The 24,399-nt window shown below is 40.7% G+C and overlaps 1 protein-coding gene across 1 annotated transcript in view; it reads left to right on the top strand.

The window, feature by feature from the left end:
* abcc10 (ATP-binding cassette, sub-family C (CFTR/MRP), member 10) overlaps nucleotides 1-17,830 on the top strand; it is a 40,935-nt gene extending 23,105 nt beyond the window's left edge. The window contains exons 24-27 of the transcript XR_011036892.1: nucleotides 7,256-7,310; nucleotides 7,403-7,523; nucleotides 7,957-8,126; nucleotides 8,912-17,830. The gene's annotated coding sequence lies outside the window, so the exon portion shown is untranslated. The remainder of the gene's footprint in view (nucleotides 1-7,255; nucleotides 7,311-7,402; nucleotides 7,524-7,956; nucleotides 8,127-8,911) is intronic.
* Nucleotides 17,831-24,399: the final 6,569 nt, after the last annotated feature.

The following is a 24,399-nucleotide window of genomic DNA, read 5'->3' as shown; positions in this document are numbered from 1 at the left end:
GACACCCTACATTACTTAGGTGTCTACCTTGTAGAATTTTATTTAATAAGTCACATGAATTGTCTTCAGACTAGTAGAGAATTACATACACATCTATGAGTGTGTAAGTAAGATCCCCTGCATCTGCTACAAAGCAACTGGGAATCATTGCAGTTCTTGAACATTTTTTGGAGACCTTTTTAGCACCTTTAGGTAGATAAAAGAGAGACTTTGAAAAGCAGACGTGTGTTGACTACAAATTATTGCTTATTTGTTTGTTTTATGGGCTGCAAAAGCAGCACATTTTTCAAATACATTGTACAGCAAAGCATTGACCACTGGCAGCAGCCAGTTCATCGTCTGCTCTTCTAAAAACTCAAGTTACCTAACAAAGTGCTCCTGCTATCCCAGATAATGAACTTCACTTGAAATTAAGACTCCTGGTAAATGTGAACTTATTTAGTCAGTCTTAAGAACTGTATATGTAGAAGTGGTTGTGTTTGTTTGACGCTTTCTAGGAATTCAACACACTCAGATTTTATTGATTGGTTTACTGATTCTATGATATTTAACTTATAATGAGTACATAGATAGATAGATAGATAGATAGATAGATAGATAGATAGATAGATAGATAGATACTTTAATGATCCCAAGGGAAATTCAGGAAGTGGCAGAAGTGGCAACAAGTATACCTAGTAGGAATTAAGTTAATGCCATCTTTTTCTGATAAATTCTGCTGTTGATACCTATTGTGCATTTGAGATTTGTGTGGCTCACTCAGTTTTAAAATCTGATAGATTTGATTTTAATTTACATCTATTTTGATGAGAATATTAAATCATATTCCTCCAATTTAGCTATAAAAGGAAAGTTGCACAGGCTTCTTCTTCTTCTTCTTCTTCTTTCCTTGATCTTCTCCTGTGAGGAGTGTGTGAGGTGAGTAGAGACATTGCTGAGTAATTTTCAGTATTTTTTATATCGTCACATTCCGTTTTTGAGTTTTTACTCTTTGTGTATTGTTAATTGTGTTTGTATTGCGTGTTTAACGTCGTTTATTTTCAGGTTTTATACCTTTTTAGCCGACCAGGTGTGTGCCGGTTGGCGGCCACTTGGACGCCGTCATGGCGGGTGGTGGGTTTGATTTCACTACGCTGACAAGGGACCACGGGATTAGAGTGGTGTCCCATTTAGGCGTGGAGGAGGTAGCGCTAGCGGTGGGTGAAGTTATCGGGTATAAAGAACTGAAGTCTGCCGGCCGGATGAACAAGGCAATCGTCATGTTCGTGGCGAAGGTAGCCCAGGTGAAGCTGCTGGTGGAGCGGGGGTAAACGATCACACTGTCGAACGTCCCCTGTTTCATCAGTGATGACTTCCTGGTTAGAGAACTCTCTCGACACGGAAAAGTTGTGTCGCCAGTTACCAGAATCACGTCGGGGTTTAAGTCCCCACATCTGGGGCATCTCATTTGTCACCGCCGACAGGTATCCATGATCCTGAACAACAGGACGGAGGAATTTGACTACCGTTTTGTTGTTAGAGTGGACGGCTATGACTACCCGTGGTACGCCACCTCCTCTCGGATGAAGTGTTTTGGCTGTGGAGAGGAGGGACACGTTGTTAGCGTCTGTCCGAAACGCGCCGGCGATGCTCCGGGTCCCGGTAACATGGCGGCTCGCACCGCCGCTCCGTGGCGTCCCGTTCCGGCTCCGCGGCGCCGAAGCTTCGGGGACGCGGATCGGAGGGATGCTCCGAGGGGCGAGACTGAGTCAGATGCAGGTAGGAGCAGTGAAAACCAGTGATATCGTGAGGGGGCGGAGTGAAGGTGGGACAAGTGAGGATGGTGGCAGGGTGGCTGAGAGAGCAGGTGGAGTGATGGGTGAGAGTGGGGCGGCGCCCAGCGAGATGGGTGACGCGACAGTTGCGGTGGGTGACAATGGGGGGCTGACAGGTGAACAGGGGGTGACTGGAGAGGTAGTGAGAAAAATAGGTGAGAGGATGGTGTTGGGTAGTGATTACTTCTCTTCAATAATCAACTCCGTATTTAAACAACAATTGCATTTATTAGACTCACTCGTCTGCACACATGTTGGCTCCGTGGCAATACACACAAGTCCATATCTGGCGCGCCCCTGGCACCTGGATATGACGTCAGTCCCCAGTAGGGCAAGCACATCAGTACATAACAGATGGAGGTGGCAGGTGTACTGGGTGAGGACAGTACACTGGGTGAGACTAAGGTGGTGACAAGTGCAGTAGGTAACAAGAGACAGGGGACTGGTGATAAAAATGAGAATGTTGAGACAGGAAGCCAGACAGGTCCTGAAGATATCACAGACGAGCGTGAGTCTGAATGGATTCCTGCTTCTGCCAGGCGCCGCGGTAAGCGGAAGAATGTTTTAACTGACCCTGACGGACGTAAAGCTGGTCGACTAGAGAACACACCCAGTGTTCCAGACAGGAGTGACAGTGATGAATGTATGTCTGACTGCAGTGACCTATCTCACACTCCAGTCACTGCCAGTCAAAACCACGATTTGTACCCTGAAAAAATGTTTAAATTGTTTTTACAGGTCTGAACCTGGAACAGTTTTTTCCTGTTAAATTAATTTTTTATAATTCGGCAAAACAACTTATTCAAAACAGAGCAACATCAGAACTCAGTGACCAAGAGATATACTGACTCAAAAAGAAAATGAGTAAAGTCCGCAAACAACTGAGGTTTGATAGGGCTGTCTGTGTGTAGTTACTTTAAGGTACTTTTAACTTTTTCCCTTATCATGGATTATTTTAGAGTGGGGACATTAAACGTAAATGGAGCCAGAGAGGAGAGGAAAAGAGCACTAATTTTTGACACAGCAAGGAGGAAAACTATTGATGTTCTGTTTTTACAAGAAACACACAGTGATGACAACAATGCGGTGGACTGGATGAAGGAGTGGGAGGGACAGGTGATCCTGGACCACAACACCACGCTGAGTGGTGGAGTGGGCTTCCTGTTCTCTAGAACTTTTAACCCAACATCTCTAGAAATCGAGCATGTCGTAAAGGGGAGGTGTCTCTTAGTAAAGGCACATTTTGAACACCGCACCCTGGTTTTTGTAAATATTTATGCTCCAACAAACGGTGCAGAAAGGAAGGGCTTTCTAGAAATAATACAAGCTAAGCTAGATAGCTGTGGTTCGGAAGACTTTTCAATTTTGGGTGGGGATTTTAACTGTACTGAGGATGGGATGTTAGACCGTAACCACGCGGAGCCTTACCCAGCATCCCAACACACTCTAAAACGGCTGGTCTCTTCTCGTGGCCTAGTGGATGTGTGGAGGAGGATGCATCCAGACTGCCGACAGTACACTTGGTCCCACCTGACAGAAGACAGGGTGTCTTTAGCCAGGCTGGATCACTTTTACTGTTTTAAACACCATTTCAATGCTTTCAAAGACTGTAATATAATGCCAGCTGCTTATACTGATCATTCTCTGGTTTCATGTCGCGTTGTGATGGGAAATATTTTACCTAGGAGTGCATACTGGCAATTTAATTCAACTTTAGCTTTGGACAGAGGCTTTAGAGAGATCTTCAGTTATTTTTGGAGCACTTTTAGACTTAGAAAAGCTGATTTTACCTCTCTTAGCCAGTGGTGGGACTATGGCAAAACAGAGATAAAAGTCCTGTGCCAACAGTATACTTTGAACGTCACACGAGACACCTGCCGGTCTATGAAACACCTAGAGGCTGAAATTGTGGAGTTGGAGACAAGCGCTTCCACAGGAAATCAGAGGTGTACTGAAATCCTCAAGTCCAAAAGAATGGCTTTAGCCGACCTGTTGGATACTAAAGTACAGGGTGCCCTAGTTCGATCCAGGGTACAAAACATCACCGAGATGGATGCTCCCTCTAGCTTCTTCTTCGGCCTGGAAAAAAAGCATGGACAGACCAACGTGATTCACTCCCTGCTGTCTGACACAGGACAGGAGCTGACAGAGCCTGGACAGATCAGAAGGCGAGCTGTGAGTTTTTATTCATCTTTGTATGACAGTGAATACCGGGAAAACCAGCCACTGTTAGAGGAGTTCTGTGCAGAGCTACCTCAGGTCTCCACGGAGACAAATTCACAACTTGACCGGCCGCTGGAGTTCGAGGAACTCCACACTGCCCTGCAGAACATGCAGGGACGACGTTCTCCGGGTATCGATGGTCTAACGGTTGAGTTCTATACAGCCTTCTGGGACATTCTAGCAGGTCCATGGCAGGTCCATGGCAGACAATGTCTACCTAATTCGTGATGTTTTGGAGGTGTCCAGATCATTGGGTATAAACGCTGGTCTCATTTCGTTAGATCAGGAAAAGGCATTTGACCGTGTTGAGCACAGCTTCCTCTGGACAACCATGGAGAGGTTTGGGTTCAGCACCGAGTTCATTGCCAAGATCAAGGTGTTGTACAGTGACGTTGAGAGTATTCTGAAGTTTAACGGCAGTTTGTGTGCCCCCTTCGGGGTGCATCGGGGTATCCGGCAAGGTTGTGCCCTGTCTGGGATGCTCTATGCACTCTCTCTGGAGCCCCTCCTCTGTAAAATTCGCAAAAGCATCGATGGTTTGATTTTACCTGGTGTTAGAGAGAACATTCTTTTATCTGCCTATGCTGATGATGATGTTGTTCTTATCAAAAACCAAAGGGATGTTAATGTTCTGGTGGGTTTGACAAACTCATTCAATGTTTTAACTGCTGCAAAAGTAAACTGGAACAAAAGTGAAGCCCTTGCTGTTGGCGAGTGGCATGGCAACCTCCCGGTTCTTCCTCAAAACTTGTGTTGGAAGACTGATGGTCTCAAATATCTCGGTGTGTACCTGGGAAATGAGACAACAACCAGGAAGAACTGGGAGGGCGTCATTGACAAAATAGAAGGGAAACTTAAAAAATGGAAATGGTTGCTCCCCAGAATGTCGTACAGAGGTCGAGTTTTAGTGATAAACAATCTGGTAGCCTCGCAACTGTGGCACCGCTTGGCCTGTATGGAACCCCCATCAGGGTTTCTAGCACAAATCCAGACCAAACTTGTTAACTTTTTCTGGGATGGGCTGCATTGGGTGCCTCAAGGAGTGTTGTTTTTATCAAGAGAGGAGGGGGGACAGGGCCTCATCCACCTGGCTAGCAGAACAGCCACGTTCAGATTACAGTTCATCCAGCGGTTTCTGACCGGACCAGCGGATCTGACGTGGAGAGAGGTGGCCAGCTGCATATTCAGACGAGTGAGCCACTTGGACCTGGATGCTGCACTGTTTTTAATGGACTCTAAGCTTCTAAAGTTAAATGGTTTGCCTCCGTTTTATCATGGTGTTTTTAAGTCATGGGCCCTTTTTAAAAGCAGCCCAGGAAAAAGATCTGACTCTTTGTTCTGGTTACTGAGGGAACTCTAACTCCACTTCCTCCTTGGCTTTCCATTTCCGCCCAGTACGGACAGCCACCGCTGCGTCCTTTACCGCTTCGTCTCTGAATTTCCCTCAGTTCAAGGACCAGGCAGGTTTTCTACTGCTTGTATCCTAGGCTGATCGACTTCAGAGGAAGCTGCAGGATGTTCTTTCCGAACAGGCCTGCGTCCGAGAAGCAGCGGGGAAGGCCCAACCACTTCCTGATGTACTTATTGGCAATGCCGTCCATCTTGCTGACTAGGGAAGATGGAATTTCCCCTACTTTCAGTGGCCACATCACACGCTGGAAGAGTGTGAATTGGTAACACCACACCTTCAGTTTCCCTGGGAGTTGGCTATTGTCGATCTTTGCAAGACCCTCTCTCAGCTGTTTTTGAGCTGCTCGCCCCACCTGCTTATCCGAGAGTTCTGGTGTGTACTCCCTCCCGAGGCTTCGGATGGGCTGCTCTGCCAGGAGTGGTATGTTCTTTCCTCCCACCGCGAACACCGTCCTGTCATCCCTCACCCCTTTTTTGATCGAAAAGCTCCTGGACTTTGCAGGCTTGATCTCCATCCTTGCCCAGACTGTCAGTGCATCGAACCGCTTGAGGGGTTGTGCTGTACATGGGGCGGTTTGAAGGATGCTTGTCACATCGTCCATGTATCCTCTCAGAGCGGGGAGTCTCCCTCCTGACGGTGATTTCAGGCCTTTGGCCATTTGCCTTTCTCCAATGAGCAATACTTCAAATGCAGCCACAAAGAGAATCGGTGATATTGAGCAGCCCATGGCAATTCCGACTTCCAGCCGCTGCCAACCAGACATATAGCCATTTATGGAGAAGCACATGTGCAGGTTGTCGTAGTACTTGGCTATGATGTTACTGACACACTCAGGCACGTGGAAGAATTCTAAAGCAAACTCGACTAGCTTGTGTGGTACTGCGCCATAATATTAATTGTTTACAACCAGTGATGATTTGGAGGCCATGTCAAAATCGATGCAATCTTCCAAGAAATTTTAATGCAATCCATACTTCTGTCTGATGACAAATTTTATCAATATAGCATTTAGATTTATTACACATAAATTAAAATATCCCAAGTATTTTTTCATTCTGATTTCAATAATTTATTAAAATAAAAAATCTGGTATTAAAAAATACTAAAATATGTAATAAAATCACTCCAAAAAAGGATTTATTAAATGAAAACAGTAACCGCTTATGTATTCAATACTTAGCCATGCCTTCTTTTGCACAAATAGGTACATCAGCTGAAGTGTTATGAAAGCCCAGTTTGCTCTGGCAATGTTGCTGTAATTAACAAAATGAAAATTAAAAATATTTGAAACATTTACTGAATCATGTAACATGTACTGAATCTAGATACAGTATATCCACGTTTTAGAATTGACAAAAACAGTTATATATCTCCATGATATTCTATTTTTTTTCTTTATAAAGGTGCGTATTCGTGACATCTGTACATTGGGGATGTTTTTGAGTGTCTGAATAACAAAGAGTTGATTTAGACCTGCTATTTTTTATAAAGTACCTTGATATTATTTGCGACTTAGTTGATTAGTTGCAATACAGATTAAGTTGACACAAAAATTGATTTGACTAGAAATATTCAATATACTGTATATCATCAATGACCCAATTATAATGTAATCTGCAGTGTATATCTTTTTATGCTTTGACATGAAAGTCATATTGTTTATGTCCTTTATTGGATTGTCATCATTTTATATGTTCTTACACATTACACAAATCTGTTATCTAAAAAGATGCGTGTGTAAATCACACGTTTATCATGTTACTTTAATAGTTATTTCTGCTCAATGAATGTTCATTTTCTTTTACAGATTAATTGAAACGGGATTCTTCAACTGCATTGTCCACAGGAACACAAGTATCATGGTGTGAAAGTTTGCTATCTTTTTGTGTTGAAATATCTTACTGTTGAGATGTGCTTCTGTTTTAAACACTTTACAAAATGATTTTGCTTGCAGCCGTCACACCGTAGAGGAAGGAGTCTCTCTGAGGCCTTGACCCTGGAGCAGTCGGAAGATGGGGCACTGGTTGTATCCAGTATCAATACCAGCATCTCAGCCAGTCAGGGACTAAAAGAAGGTATTTATTTGCTATGTAATGCCTGAGCAGTGGGGATATGTACAATTTCCTCCGGGATTATTAAAGTATCTCTATCTATCTATCTATCTATCTATCTATCTATCTATCTATCTATCTATCTATCTATCTATCTATCTATCTATCTATCTATCTATCTATCTATCTATCTATCTATCTATCTATCTATCTATCTATCTATCTATCTATCTATCTATCTATAAAGCCTGCATAAAACCTGTGGTTTGATTTGTTAGTCAACTGTTTTCTTTTTGTGATTCTTTTTAACAAAAAGCAATGCCCTTACATAAGGTTTTTTTAAATCTTAAATATGTTTTTGTATATAATGCATAACCACAGTAAACCTTTGATCTGTTTACTGTGACAATGTTGTAGAAGTTATTGATTTAATACTCATATATATTGTTTTTTATAGGGGATGAAGTTTTGGGGGCAACAATCAATTTTGGTCATCTATCAAAGGACGAGGTGCTGCAAGTGCTTAAGTTAATGGAACCATTTGATGATAAAATTGAAGTCGTTACGAGGGACAAACGAAGCAAAAGCATTGGAAATCTGGATCAGTACATTAAGAATCCTGAGACAGTAAGTGAAACATTGATAGTGCTAAGTATGAAAAGAAATTTGTGAATTTTACCCTAATACAACAGTGATCTGCGACTGTGAAAATATTCTGATGTAAAAGTTTAATCCATATTTGAACAAAGCAAGAGTTTTGCATTCAGACCTGGCTAGGACCACTAAAATGACAAATGGAATGTGACTCTAATAGACAGGTGATCCTTTTACAAATTCATGTCAGGACAGGAACTAAACAGTTTCGTAGTTAATGTGCTCTAATGGTTATACATACAGTAAGGAAAACAACAACAGTTTTAGATTACATAGTGTTTGAAGTAAACTTATTTTGCACAAGTACATAGGCATTGGGTTTGTTTCCTTGATGACCAATTTGAAACGAGAGGTGTCGTATTAGAATTGCTATATTCTATAGCCATGTTTTATAGCTTTAGCACTAAAGACCAATATATAATAATTGATTAAAAAAAGTCTGCGGTGCACTGGTGTTGTGCCCGGAGTGTCCCCCGCCTCACACCCTATGTCAGCTGGGATAGGCTCCAGCTCCCTGTGACCCACCACGGCGGATACAGCGGCGGTACATTAATATTAATGAATGAATGATAAAAAAGTATATATCTACATATCAATTTACCCAACCTCTGAGACAGTATATGCATTATACATTTACATGATATACAGTAGGGCCCTCAAACACTGATCATGATTAAAGAATGCCATCTGATTTTTTAGACAATAATGTATATGAAACATTAATATTACAGTTACAACATTGTGGTTTATATTTTTAGATGCTGCAGGATTCCTACAACAAGTTCTACAATGCCAAAATCAAGAGGTTTATGAGAAATGGTGAAGAGTCCTCTGTAGATAAGGATGTTACCGCTAAACCAACTGTACCAGCCTCATCCAAAGTCAACCTAAACCACAACACAGAGTTGCCCCGCCTTGGTGTTGATTTTGGACTGAAAACAAAGAAACTGAGCAGAGATGTTAACAGTGATTCACAATGTAAGGATACTGGAGAATTAAATTATGGCACAAATCTGAACCTTCCTCCACTGAGTCTTGGTTCAATTGGGAGAGCTCTTTCTCGAGCTCAGGTGCCAAGAATGAAAGTCAATGTCAGAAGTCCACAGCTTGACACTCCAGACTTTCATTCATCTACAATGTTACAAGAGGATTCAAATGTCAACAGTGCTGCTGGAGTACAACCGCAAAACACTGATAGCCCTGTTGCTGACTTGTCAATGCCAAATCTTGACAGACCTCATATTGGGCTGCAAGTTAATGAAAAGTTAGGTGCTCAGGAAGTAGGTTTGAATTTAAAAGGTTCAGATGTTAGGACCCCTGACATGGGGATAAACCTTAACAAGAATGTGCCAAAATTAAAGCTGCCAAACTCAGGTTTCTCTGAGGACACTTTTATTGGTCCAGAATATAAGGTCAAGACACAAGATGAAGGCATCCCAGATGTTCTTTCAGGTGAATCCAAAATTAAGTTTTCCCAAGGACTTAAAAACCCAGATCTCAATGTCGATGACCTTTCTAGTTATGCAGAATCCCCAGAGGTTAACCCTTCTGGGAAATCCTCTGACTTAGACCGAGAAAAGCCAGGTATCAGTGTACCACAACCTAGTTTAAGTGGGCTGGATATTGACATTACCTCACAGGAACTCAAAGTGCAACTTAAGAAATCAAAAATGGATTTTAGATCTACATATTTGGATGTGGATGCACCACCTGGTAAACTCACTTGGCCCAAAACAGATATGACAGTAAAAAATGGAGCTTGTGTAAAAGCACCTGACCAAATACTGCAAGAAGCCAAACTAAAAGGACCAAATTTAGCTACTGACATTTCATCTGCTGACAGTAAAGTTCAAGGAGGAAAATACAAGGCTCCTAAATTTATAATGCCAAAATTTGATTTACCACATATCCAAGATTTAGTTTTAAATGGCGATTTAGTGGGGCCAGATATACAGCCGGTGGCACCAGATGTCCAACCAGATTTGATTTTAAATGCCCCAAATATAAAGGGTGGACTTGAACCTCCTGGCGTTGATATTCCAAAAATGAGTCTGAAAGCTCCAAAGTTAGATGTGAATGCTCCCAAAGTGAATATAGCTTCACCTAAAGCAAAATTAAAGATGCCCAAACTAAAGATACCTAAATTTAGCCTTCCGAGCTCGAAAGACATCAATGGCAGTTCTGATGGTCCAGACATAAACTTTAATGCACCAAATGTCAATTTCAACGGTTCAAATCCAGATTTAGACATTCCTATTGCCAACGTCGCTGGACCTGGGATATCACTTAAGATGCCAGACTTGAGGCTTTCTGGACCTAAATTAGGTGGCCCTAACCTAGACCTTAGATCGCCTGACCTTGATGTCTCTGGTCCCAGTCTCAGTGGTGGTATAAATGCACGAGACATAGATATACCCAAAGTTGATCTAAAAAATCCCAAACTGGATCTTAACACCCCAGAATTTAACTTTAAAAAGCCATCAGATAAACTAATGAAACCAGAACTTCATGCACCAAACTGGGATGTTAGTCCTCCCTCAGGTGAATTGAAAAGGCCTCAATTAAAACTTTCAGGAACATTCCCAAAAGGCCCAAACTGGGACCTGAACTCAGGTCTTGAGTCACCAGATTTGACACTGAAAGCCCCAAAGATAAAGGGTGGAATTAAATCCCATGACTTTGATGACCCAACAATGAATCTGAAAGCTCCAAAGTTTGATGTGAATATTGATTCACCTAAATCAAAATTAAAGATGCACAAACTTAAGATGCCGAAATTTGGTCATCCTAACTCAAAAGCACCTGAGATCAGTGGCAGTTTTTATGGTCCAGACATGAACCTCAATGCACCAAATGTCAATTTCAATGGTTCTAAACCTGATTTAGAAATTCCAGATTCCAATGTTGCTGGATCTGGGGGAATTTTTAAGATCCCAGACATAACCCTACCCAACGTGGGGAATTCTGGACCTAAATTAGGTGGCCCTAACCTCGACCTTAAATCGCCTGGCCTTGATATCTCTGGTCCCAATCTCAGTGGTGGTATAAATGCACCAGACATAGATATACCCAAAGTTGATCTAAAAAATCCCAAACTGGACCTCAATACCCAAGAATTTAACTTTAAAAAGCCATCAGGTAAACTAATGAAGCCAGAATTTCATGCACCAAACTGGGATGTTAGTCCTCTCTCAGGTGAATTGAAAACACCTCAATTAAAACTTTCGGGAACATTCCCAAAAGGCCCAAACTTGGACCTGAACACAGATCTTAAGTCACCAGATTTGGCATTGAAAGCCCCAAAGATAAAGGATAGTATTAAAACCCTTGACTTTGATGACCCAAAAATGAATCTGAAATCTCCAAAGTTAGATGTGAATATTGGTTCACCTAAATCCAAATTAAAGATGCCCAAACTAAAAATGCCGAAATTTGGTCTTCCTAGCTTGAAAGGACCTGAGATCAGTGAAAGTTTAGATGGTCCAGACATGAACCTCAATGCACCAAATGTCAATGTCAAAGGTTTGAAACCTGATTTAGAAATTTCAGATGGCAACGTCACTGGAATTGGGGGAAATTTTAACATTCCAGATATAACCCTACCCAACGTGGGGAATTCTGGACCTAAATTAGGTAGCCCTAACCTCGACCTTAAATCGCCTGGCCTTGATATCTCTGGTCCCAATCTCAGGGGTGGTATAAATGCACCAGACATAGATATACCCAAAGTTGATCTAAAAAATCCCAAACTGGACCTCAATACCCAAGAATTTAACTTTAAAAAGCCATCGGGTAAACTAATGAAGCCAGAATTTCATGCACCAAACTGGGATGTTAGTCCTCTCTCAGGTGAATTGAAAACACCTCAATTAAAACTTTCGGGAACATTCCCAAAAGGCCCAAACTTGGACCTGAACACAGATCTTAAGTCACCAGATTTGGCATTGAAAGCCCCAAAGATAAAGGATAGTATTAAAACCCTTGACTTTGATGACCCAAAAATGAATCTGAAATCTCCAAAGTTAGATGTGAATATTGGTTCACCTAAATCCAAATTAAAGATGCCCAAACTAAAAATGCCGAAATTTGGTCTTCCTATCTTGAAAGGACCTGAGATCAGTGAAAGTTTAGATGGTCCAGACATGAACCTCAATGCACCAAATGTCAATGTCAAAGGTTTGAAACCTGATTCAGAAATTTCAGATGGCAACGTCACTGGAATTGGGGGAAATTTTAACATTCCAGATATAACCCTACCCAACGTGGGGAATTCTGGACCTAAATTAGGTAGCCCTAACCTCGACCTTAAATCGCCTGGCCTTGATATCTCTGGTCCCAATCTCAGGGGTGGAATAAATGCACCAGACATAGATATACCAAAGGTTGATCTCAAAAAGCCCAAACTGGACCTTAATGGCCCAGAATTTAACTTAAAGAAGCCATCAGGTAAGCTAGTGAAACCAGAACTTCACACACCAAACTGGGATGTTAGTCCTCCCTCAGGTGAATGGAAAATGCCTCAATTAAAACTTTCAGAAACATTACCAAAAGGCCCAAACTTGGACCTGAACTCAGGTCTTGAGTCACCAGATTTGACACTGAAAGCCCCAAAGATAAAAGGTGGAATTAAATCCCATGACTTTGATGACCCAACAATGAATCTGAAAGCTCCAAAGTTTGATGTGAATGCTCCCAAAGTTAATATTGGTTCACCTAAATCAAAATTAAAGATGCATAAACTTAAGATGCCTAAATTTGGTCTTCCTAGCTTGAAAGGACCTGAGATTAATGGTAGTTTTGATGGTCTAGACATGAGCCTTGATTCACCAAATATGAATTTCAAGGCTCCTAAAGCTGATTTAGACATTCCAGATGCTGATATTGATGGATCCGCAGGAAAATTCAAGATGCCAAACATAACCCTGCCTGAAGTGGAGTTTTCTAGACCAAAGTTTAGTAGCCCTAACCTAGACCTTAAATCCCCTAGCCTTGATATTGCTGGTCCCAATCTCAATGGTGGTATAAAGTCACCAGACATTGATATGCCTAAAGTTAATCTCAAGAATCCCAAACTGGATCTCAGTACCCCAGACTTTGACTTCAAAACAGGTAAACTGATTAAGCCAGAATTTAACAATCCAGACTTGGATATTAATGCGTCCTCTGGTAAACTGAAAATCCCTAAAGTCAATCTTTCAGGAACACTACCAAAGGGGCCAAATGTGGACCTAACCTCAGACCTTAAGTCAACAGAATTTAATTCGAAATCACCAAAGGGTGGAATTGAATCTCCTGATCTTGACTTACCAAAAGTTGACCTTAAAGCTCCACAGTTAGATGTGATTGCTCCACAAGTTAATATTGGTTCACCTAAATCAAAATTGAAGATGCCCAAAATTAAGATGCCTAAATTTGGTCATCAAAGCCAACTAAAAGGACCTCAGATTCATGGAAGTGTAAACGGTCCATATGCTGCTTTAAATGTACACAGTGACAATTGGAAAGGTCCCAAAGCTGATTTACAAACATCGGATATTGGAATTTCCAATTCATCAGTAAATTTAAAGAAAACAGGCTTCAGTCTGCCTGATTTCGGCCTTTCTGGTCCAGAGTTAAATGGCCCTAACTTAAAACTTAAATCATCAAAAATAGATATTTCCAATCCTAATCTCAGTGGAATAAATGCCGAGGTCCCTGGCCCAGATTGGAATGTTAGATATCCCCTTGGAAAATCTCAGAAATTTAGTCTTTTTGGTACATTACCAAAAGAACCAAATATGAACATAAACCCAGAAATGAAATCACCAGACTTAAGTCTGAAAAATCCCAATATTAATGGTGGAATTAATACCTCTGACTTAGACTTACCAAAAGCAGGCCTTGAAAATTCTAAATTAAATGTGGATATTCCAGATGTTAACACTGGTTCACCCAAAGCAAAGCTTAGCATGCCAAAATTGAAAATGCCCAAATTTAGCCTAAAAAGGCCTGCAATTAATGGAAACTTGGACCGAAATGGACTGAATGTTGATTTAAATACACCCACCGTCAACCCCACTGGCCTTAAACGTGACTTTGATATTGATGTTGGTGGTTCATTAGGAAAATTCAAAAAGCCCAATTTTGACATGCCTGATTTTAGTATTTCTGATCCAAAGTTTGATGGGCCTGACTTTGGCCTAAAATCAACAAACTTGGATATCTCTGGTCCTAAATTCAGTGGTGGAATAAAGGCACCAGACATAAACCAGACAAAAGTTGATCTAAAGAGCCCCAGGCTGGATTTAGATGCCCCAAAGGTTGATAAACCTGACTTTGATATGTCATGCAGCCCAAATGCAGACCTCAAAGCTCCTATGGTTAATATGAACACTCCAGATGTCAGTATTGGCTTGCCTGAAGCCAGCATTAAAAAGTACAAAATTAAGATGCCAAAAGGCCCCAATGTTGAGAGAAATGGGAATATACCTGACACAAAATTTATTACCCCTCAAGTTAAAGGAGAAGCAAACGACTTTGAAGTAAATGTTCTCTCAGGCAAAATCCAAGATCCTCTGTTGGATCACAATTTTGCTGACAGAAAGTTTAAACTTCCTTCTTTAAAGCTCCCTCAATTTGGAGCCCCAGTTCCAAATAGAGAAGGATCTGATATTGATTTTGGTACCTCTATCAGATCAGCAAATACAGATATTTCTCCTCCAAATGCTAAACTGAACATGAAACCCCCACAGATGAGGGGCAATGTGACCGGTCTTAATGTGAGTGATCCAATCATTGACCTCACCAATCCAAAAGCAGCGATGCCAAATTCACCACTTAATTTCAAAAATCCAGATCTCAATGTTGATGATTCTTCACTAAATTTAAGCCCTTATAAGGATCCCAGGTCAGATATCGCAGAAGCAAATATGAAAATGCCTACTCTGGATGTAGATAAAGATGTCAGACTTCCTTACACTGATAAAAAGCCATCCAGGATGAAAGTAAGGTCCAGCTGTCCTCAGAGAAATGCTAATTTTGGCCACCATATTGATTTGAACCGCTCAGACCTCAATGTAGATGATTTCACAGGAAAGGATCATGTACTTAGAGCCAGAGGTTCAAAACAGGACCTCCAGATATTACAAAATAGTGGACATGTGAGCTCCCCGTCAGGTGTTAAAATTGACATGACAGACTCCAGGTATAATATAGGAATACCAACTAGTAATTTTGACATTCATGCAAAGGCTCTTAAAACAACTCAAATTCTACCTAATGCCAGTTTGCCAAATCTTTCTAATGATGGGAAATCAAAGATATCTAACAGTACAGATGGATACTACGTCACTGTTTTCCCCACTCAAGAACAAAATACAACGACCTCAAACAATAAACATAATACACTTGGACGCCCTGGACTTTATATGGACCTTGACGTTCCAGATGAAAATGACCTTAAAGGTTCAACATACTTTTTCTCCAACCTCATATAGTTTCAAACCACTGATGTTTCCATAGGTGGTATTGAATATTTCTTTTAAATTTCGTATTTTTTTAGAAGTATTTATTTGACTTAAGCTGTGGTATTTTATAATTTATGTACTTACATTTTTAAAAGAATCAAAATATTGCCTCATTTATTTGTTTAAGAAGAGAAGATTGTTTCTTTGTAAATATTCAACCTATATTATGACATAATATTGTTTCAATTTATTTTATGTGTTATGTATGTTCAATACTGTATTATTTTGCACTGTATTTGTATATACAATACTTGTATTGCTGATGCTTTTATAATATATTTATGTAAGTAATGTCAACCCAAACTTCTAAAATCAATAAATGTATTCTCTGGTTGAATACTGATATTGAAACTCAAGGAAAATTCTGGGTTTTACAATCTCATTACATAAGATTGTTTAAGATTGTTTGATATACTGTATGTTTCTATTGTTACCCATTCTGTTTTGTACACATCCCATACTGAGATGGAGATTCAAGCTGTAGTTCACATTAAATAAAACCAATCCTTGTAATTTTCATTTAATTTATTTATTTGGTGTATTTTTTTAGAGCATGTTAATACAACAGATTTCGTTCCTTCATCACATTTACATCAACAACATCCAAAAAACAAGGGCTGACAGGTAGAAGCCAATAGGCTTGTGAAATTCCCGTCGCCCAGAATTAACAAACATCTCTTTCATTACAATATTTTGTCAACAAACTCAGACATTAAATGTTTTCAACCAGCTCATTAATTGAATTTTGACAGACGGTTCATACTCAAATCCACGTCCAGATATTTGCCTTTGTCCCAGATATAACCTAAAGCTTAACCATGTTTACATTCTTAATGTTATCCCTCCAATGTTTGGGTTGGATTAAATATGTAAGGTATTTGTAAATTTGACATTTTTCTAATAAAAATCCCCAAGCTAGTTATAAATACTTCCTTCATTTTGTTACTACTCTTTTTGGAAAAAAAAACCCAACAACATTAAAAAAACCAAACCAGTAACTTTTTCCAGTAGAGCAAAAGTCATTGTTTTTTCTTACATTTTATATAATAGTGATTTGCAGGATAAGTTCTATATAAATCTTATCCTTCGAAGTACCCCAAAATTGATTCATAGCCCCCCCCCCAAAAAAATATATTGAGGTTGCTGATTTTTAGATTTTACTCAAAGTTTGTTTTTAAAATACAAGAAAAAGTGAAAACCATACATGTTTGAAATGTAATATTTTACCAACAAAAATACAGCACTCAGGTGGCTCAAAAATGATTTGAGCCTTCCCTCGAAATGTATGCAATGTGCAGACAGTGTATTTATTTATTTATTCCGTTTATTTTCTTCTTTCCAGACATGTTAGTACAACAGATTTTACTTTCATCAGTGTTGAGACATCAGAAACAACATCCGAAAAGAAAAAAAAGGGTTGACGGGTAGAAGCCATTGGCTTGTAGGGTTCCCGTCCCCTAAATCATCAACATCTCTCTCATTACAGCACATTGTCAACCAATTCATACATTGCATGTCACAAATCAATTTCAATTATTTTATTCTGGTACATTGTTGTTTTAATCCGTCTATTTAGTCCATAAGCATGCATCTTTACACACCTCTTTGTCAATTCTTGAGAAGAGTCCAAATTTTGTTAATGTTCATTTTGTTATTCCTTTCAAGGGTTGTTTCTGGTCAGTAGTGTCCTTGTTTACTCAGCATTCCTTTCCTTTCCACCTTCGTAGCAGTCATAACATTTGCATATACTCAGTTACTGCACAAAGGTTACAGTGACATTTGTTTCACAGGATTGACAACAAGAAGTTTAATTCGTCATAACAGTGCAGTCCTTTAACCATCATTCACGTCAGATTTATAACCTTGCATAATCGTGTTTTAAAATGCTTTTTTAAAGGTAGTTAGAGTCCCCATACTCCTAATTTCATTATCCAGTTTATTCCAGTGTTTGACACCAGTGAACGATAATGAAAATGTTTTTAATGTTGTTCTTGCTTTTTTCTGTACAAATGTTCTGTTTTCTCTTAGTTGGTAACTGGATTCATTAATCTGTATTTGTGATTGTATGTTTTGAGGTAAATTGTTATTGGCTGCTTTATACATAAGTTGCACAGTTTTATAGCTGATGATGTCATGTATTTTCAGTAGTTTTGATTTAATAAATAAGTGGTTTGTGTGAGCTCTATAATGTTCATTGTGAATAATTCTCAAGGATCTTTTCTGGGTCAGGAATAAAGGTTGCAAGCCACTTTTGAACGTGTTTCCCCAGACTTCAGCACAGTAGTTCAGATAGGGCAAGATTAGTGCACAATATATTATATGGAGTGCCTTCTGATTTAATCGTTTTTGAGTTTTCCAGAGTATGGATACACTTCTAGCTAACTTAATTTGCAGTTGTCTTAAATGAGGTTTCCAATTTAGCATCTCATCAATAATCACTCCTAGCATTTTAAATTCATTAACCCTTTAAATATCTACATCATTCACCTTAATATTGATTTTGTGTTTGCAACTTTTCTTCCAAAATAACATATACTTAGTTTTAGTTAGATTCAAGGATAATTTTAATTTAATTTAATTTTCAATTTTATGTACTGGTTTGATCCCCGAAGGAAAATTAAGAAAGCACACTCTAGCTACTGATTACAAACGCATGCATACATATTTGTGAGTACAGGCCCCTGTATCACACACACACACAAAGGGGCCTGTAGGCATGCAGGGGAGGTAGAGTGGCAGGCAGCTCCTTCTTGGTGCGCCTCAAATGAGCAATTTGTAAAGGGGACGGCACCTTGCTCAAGGGTGCCTCGGCAGTGCTCCGGAGATGAGCTGACACCTCACACTGTTAGCTCACCTCCGGGTATTTTTGGGGGGGCGGGAGCGGGAATCGAACCGCCGATCTTAAATCATAGGACGACCCGCTTTACCGCCCACTTGACCACTGAGCCACTGCCGCCCTCCTAATTTGTTTATATCAAACCATAATTGCATCTTGGCTAATTCCTTGTTTACTGTTTGAGTTAGTTTATTTATATCATTTCCTTTGCAAAGGATGGTTGTATCATCCGCAAAGAGTATCATTTTAAGTACCTTTGAAACCTTACATAAATCATTTATATAAAGTGTAAATAATTTTGGACCCAACACTGACCCCTGTGGCACCCCACACACAATGTCTAATGTTTTTGAAGTCCTCTCGCCCAGAGTGGCATATTGAGACTTCTCATGTAAATAACTCTTTATCCAATTTACCACTGTACCCCTAAATCCAGATCGTTCTAGTTTCTCAATTAAAATTTTATGATCAATTGTGTCAAAAGCTTTTTTAAGGTCAATAAAGATTCCTATGGAGTACAACTTTTGATCCATGGCATCAATAATGAGTTCTATTGTTTCTGTCAGCGCTAAGGCAGTGGAATGATCCTTCCTGAAGCCGTACTGACTTCAGTCAAGGAGATTGTGCTTTGTTATGAATTTGTCCAGTCTGTTATTGAGCAGCTTGTCTAGGATTTTTGATAACTGTGGTAGTATTGAAACAAGTCTGTAGTTTGTAAATTCACAAGCATCCCCATTTTTATATATCGGAACCACTTTTGCAATCTTCATTTTGTCAGGAAACACCCCAGTTTGAAATGACAGTTTACATATGTGTGTCAATGGTTGCAGAATTCCATCCAGTATGTCCTTAATTAGCTTCATATCAAATCCATTCACATCAGTACAAGTTTTAGCTACGTATTGGCTGACCAGGTGTCTCATCTCTGTGTCCTTCACTGGCGCTAGAAACATTGAGTTTGGGTTCCTTCCTCCAATGTTGTAAAAATAATCCCAGAGCAAGTGTGAGACAGGAATGTTTTCTGCCAGCTCAGGTCCAACACCCACAAGGAATTCATTAAATTTATTTGCTACTTTATCCATGCCCTCTAATTTTGTATTTTTAATATTAAAGTATTCTGGATAGGACGATTTGGCCTTACTTTCTTTTATAACATTATTGATTATGTCCCATAATTTTTTAGTGTAATTTTTATTTTCTGCAAGCAGATTACTATAATATTCTTTCTTACATGTTTGTATGACCGGTCCCAAATTGCCCGTAGGAGTGAGTGTGTGTGTGTGAGTGGTTGTATGTCTTTGTGTGTGGCTCCGCGGTGCACTGGCATCGTGTCCGGAGTGTCCCCCGCCTCACGCCCTATGCCACTGGGATAGGCTCCAGCTCCCCGTGACCCGCTGTGGCGGATGTAGCGGTGGTAATATGAAAATGACTGACTGACTGACATGTTTGTATTATGACATTTAATTTATTTCTATATTTTTTGTATTTGGCTTCTGCTTGTTCTGTTCTTTGTTCAACAAACTTTTTATATAGTGTATTCTTTTTCCGACAGGCATTGATCAATGACTTAGTCATCCATGGTTTCCTAACACCTTTTTTGTTTAGATAAATTTTCTTCGTTGGACAATGCAAACTGTACAATTCTTCTATCAGTGCGATAGTCATATGCAGTGTTAACATCCTCAGCAGTGTAAACATCAGAACAGTTTTGAGCTAATAGGTCATTTCTTAGTGCATTCATTCTTTCTTCAGTCTTGACTCTCTTGTAGAATGTTTGGACCTGTTCCCCACACACAGTTTGTTTCCAGTCATAATTGGTAAGTATTGGGAGGTGATCACTTATGTCATTGATCAGCAGACCGCTCATAGTCTCATTAAGCATAACATTGGTGAAAATTTTATCAATCAGGGTGGCACTATGAGTCGTTATTCTACTTGGTGTAGTGATTAAAGGCTGTAAACCGAATGTGTACATCGTATTAGTGAAGCTTTCAGTTTGTCCGTTTTTGTTGGGGTTTAACAGATCAATGTTGATATCACCACATAAAAACACATGTTTGTGATTGATTTTCGAGAGTAAATTTCCCACACATTTAGTAAAATCTTCTATTTTAGAATCAGGTGCTCTGTAGACACAACTTACAACAATATTTTTACCTTTTTCACAAACACTTCCAGTTACACATTCCATTATATTATCAACAGTTATCGACATATTTTTTAGAGTCTCAAATTTAATATTATTTTCAATAAACAGGGCAACCCCCCCCCCCCCTTTGTTCCTCCTGTTCACACAAGTCATGTTGTATCCCTCCAAATAGAAATCCATGCCTTTGTTTTCATTAATCCAAGTTTCCGTCACAGCGATGATTTTAAATGGATTATCGAACTGGTTTAGGTAATCTTTAATGCGTCCAAAATTGGTGTATAGACTCCTACTGTTGAAGTGAATTAGTGAAAGCTTACCATCCAGTTTAAACTTTTTGTTGAATTGCTCCTGGACGTGATATCCATTCTTTCTCATCGTGTCTTTGTAAAAATTGTTATCCGGGCCAATAATTCCATTTGGGTCAGACAGGGTATAATCCACAAAGTGATCGGTTTTCAATTCCAGATTATCTTGATCAGCGGTTCTCTGTATCAGATCTTTCATTTCTTCAGATAGTGCAGAGATGGTTGCGCTCGGCTGTGTTGAAGTTACAGAGGTTTTCTCTTTGGTCATACCTTATTGGTTGATTTTCTCCATTTCCTCCACATTTTTGATCACCATTGTTTTCATCTGCTCCGGATAAAGCCCCTTTGTTTTGATGAAGATCTTGCAGTTGTTGATCCAGGTGCTTTCAATCAGCTCATTCTTCTTCAGCTGTCAAGCACGTTTAGCGATATCAGCATTCTTTTTGGAGAGGTTCTCGTTGAAGTAGATGTCTTTTCCTCTCAGTTTAGGGCCTTGTTTCAGAAGAGCAATTTTGAACTTGCGGTTGTAGAACTTTATCAGCACTGCAGGTGGTCTCCTACCTCCAGACGGTAGTGGGTGACATGTCTAAATCTGGTCCGGCTCGATGTTAATCTCCAGGTTCCTCAGTTGAGTAATCACCTGTTGTTCCACCGACTCATAATCAGTGCTGTGTTCTGTTTCCACTCCTCTGGTCACGGCATGAGCATAATTTCTTGGCTTAAGTTTGATGCCGCTGATGATCACATCATTTATTCGAATGCTTTGTTCAAATTCCTCCATTCTTTGTTGTCCTTGCTCTACGCCTTTCTGCATTTTTCCCATGTCATCCTCCACTTTTTGCAGGCGGTTAATTAACGGTATCAGCTTTTCTTCCAGCCTCTTATCAAGTTCACTGTTGAGCTTATTGAAGTCACTCCTGTGCTTGTCCACAGTGCGGGTTAGCGCCTCCAACCCAGAGACCACCCGCTCCAGGGTTTTTTTTCACATGTTTATTCTCAGACTCCTCAGATTTCTCTCTTCCTTTTGGCATTTTGAAGGAATCAGTGAGAGTTAATGAGTGTTTATCCAATACGAGTTTGAGAGAGATAGCAGAGTTAGCAACAACGAGAGACAGAAGAAAAGACGTCTGCTATATAAAAGTAAAGCTGGTAGATCTGATACAAATAGCTTTGGAGTAAAATCCATTGCCTCTGAAATTGGTGTATTTCATAATTTGACAAGCCTACCTGCATTTTCCAACAAGGACCATGACGTCACCCAGTGTGGCGAACCGGAGCCCCACCCTGCTGCCCGGGGTTGGGGCTCGTATGCGAGCACCTGGTGGTCGTGCTTCTGCCCACAGGGCCCGGCCGGGCTTAGCCCGAAGGGACGACATGGACGCAACCTCCGGTGAACTCACCACCCGTCGAGGAAACAGTAGGGGATGGGTGCAGTGTGGATTGGGTGGTGGTCGTCAGCATGGGGCTCGACGACCCAATTCCCAGACAAAGACTCTAGCTCTCAGGACATGGAGTGTCACCTCGCTTGGGGGAAAGGAGCTAGAGCTTGTGAGGGAGGTTGAGAGGTACCGACTAGATATAGTCGAGCTCACCTCCACCCGCAGCTTGGACTCCAGAACCCAAACCCTTGAGAGGGGCTGGACTCTCCACTTTTCTGGTGTTGCCCACAGTGAGAAGCGGCTGGCCGGTTTTTGGCCTGCTTATAGCCCCACTGCTCAACCGTCATATGTTGGAGTTCACCACAGTGAACGAGAGTGGGCATTGACAGTGAAACCTGGAAAGGGGTGATCGTGTTCAGATGGCCTCCCCGATCTGAACATGAGTGGTGTTCTGTTATTGGACTTCTGTGCTAGTCACAGTTTGTCCATAACAAACACCTTGTTCAACTTCAGGGATGTCCATAAGTGCATGGCACCAGGACACCCTAGGCTGGAGATCAATAATCGACTTCGTTGTCGTGTCATCAGATCTCTGACTGCATATGGGTAACACTCGGGTGAAGAGAGGGGCTAAACTGTCAACCAATCAACACCTGGTCGTGAGCTGGATGCGCTGGCAGAAAAGGGGGCCAAACAGACTCGGCAGGCCCAATCATGTTTTGAGAGTCGGTTGGGAGTGTCTGGCAGAATCCTCTGTCAGTGAGGTCTTCAACTCCCACCTCAGAGAGAGCTTCTCTCAGATCCCGCAGGAGGCTGGGGACATTGATTCAGAGTGGACCATGTTCTCCAACTCCATTGTTGAAGCGGCTGCTCAAAGCTGTGGTTGCAAGGTCTCTGGTGCCTGTCGCAGCGGTAACCCCTGACGGTGGACAGCGGAAGTAAGGGATGCATGTCGGACTTTGGCAGCCCATTTTCAAAAGCACTGGCCCGAGGCAATATATGTGCCGTGCTATGCGCATGAGTTGAATATCATCCTATGTCACACACCTAGAGCTGTTTCTGAAGCCACAGAGCCCTCAGCATGCTGGAAAGTGACCATTCTTCAGCGTTTCTCGTGAACTATCATAAGTTTATGGACACTCACAATTTTAGAATTTACGCAAAGTGAACTTATGCCGTTGTCAAACACACATTTGGCATGCCAACTTGATTCAGTGACTGCAGTGCTTGACAATTCTCCTGCTAAAAGTGACTCTCTGCTGTCAAAATACCTACAGTAGCAGGACTAGAGGCAAAACTCAGTATAATAAAAAGCAGAAACGCAATGATACCATTGCTGCAAGTCTTCACAAAAGAGTAAAAGCATTTTGTAAGGCAAACTAGATAAGAGTCTGGAAACCTTCATCTAAACAGAGGCGGTAGACAAGGAATGTGATTGGATTTGTTGTTGAGTCAATTTGTGGGGCAGGTATTGATGTCTGTTGTTCTTCTTAGTCAGAGGAATTCAAAATGAAATTGTTGCTTCCTTCCTTGGACAGAATGATCTTTGAACTGGAGAATCATTCTTGTGGTATGAATCAGGACTTATTTAATGCAATTCAAGCATGCAGTCAAACCTCAGACCAGTTCTTGTCTGAGCCTCCTTTGTCTGCACTGGCACTGTATTGACCTTTAATCAGAGGAAGTTATGGTTGCGTACAACTTTCTGAACTGCATGAGTGAGGCTGGTGCCATTCAAGACACATTGACAGTGTACAATTTCCTAGATTATGAGATGTTCTCTTCATTGAAAGCTGTTATTCAGGTTGCCGTAGTACTAGTGAGCAGCTGCAGCTGTGAGTGGTCTTTTCATGCCTTGCATTGGCTCCTTACCTGACTGAGAAGGACCATGGGTCAAACCAGACTTCAATATCTGTCTCTGATGTCCATGGAGAGAAAGACATGCATGAGAAAGCTGAACATAAAAATGTAATTTCTAGATTTGTCACCCTTATAGTGCGGCAAAACTGATTGAAGTAAAAGAAGTACAGAGTGTCCATATACATTGTACCTTCAGAAGGGTTACCGCTCTT

This window comes from Antennarius striatus, chromosome 8 (assembly GCF_040054535.1).
Source record: "Antennarius striatus isolate MH-2024 chromosome 8, ASM4005453v1, whole genome shotgun sequence".
In the NCBI taxonomy this organism is placed as follows: domain Eukaryota; kingdom Metazoa; phylum Chordata; class Actinopteri; order Lophiiformes; family Antennariidae; genus Antennarius; species Antennarius striatus.
The sequence above is the reverse complement of the archived record's forward strand: the minus strand, read 5'-3'. Positions and strand labels throughout refer to the sequence as shown.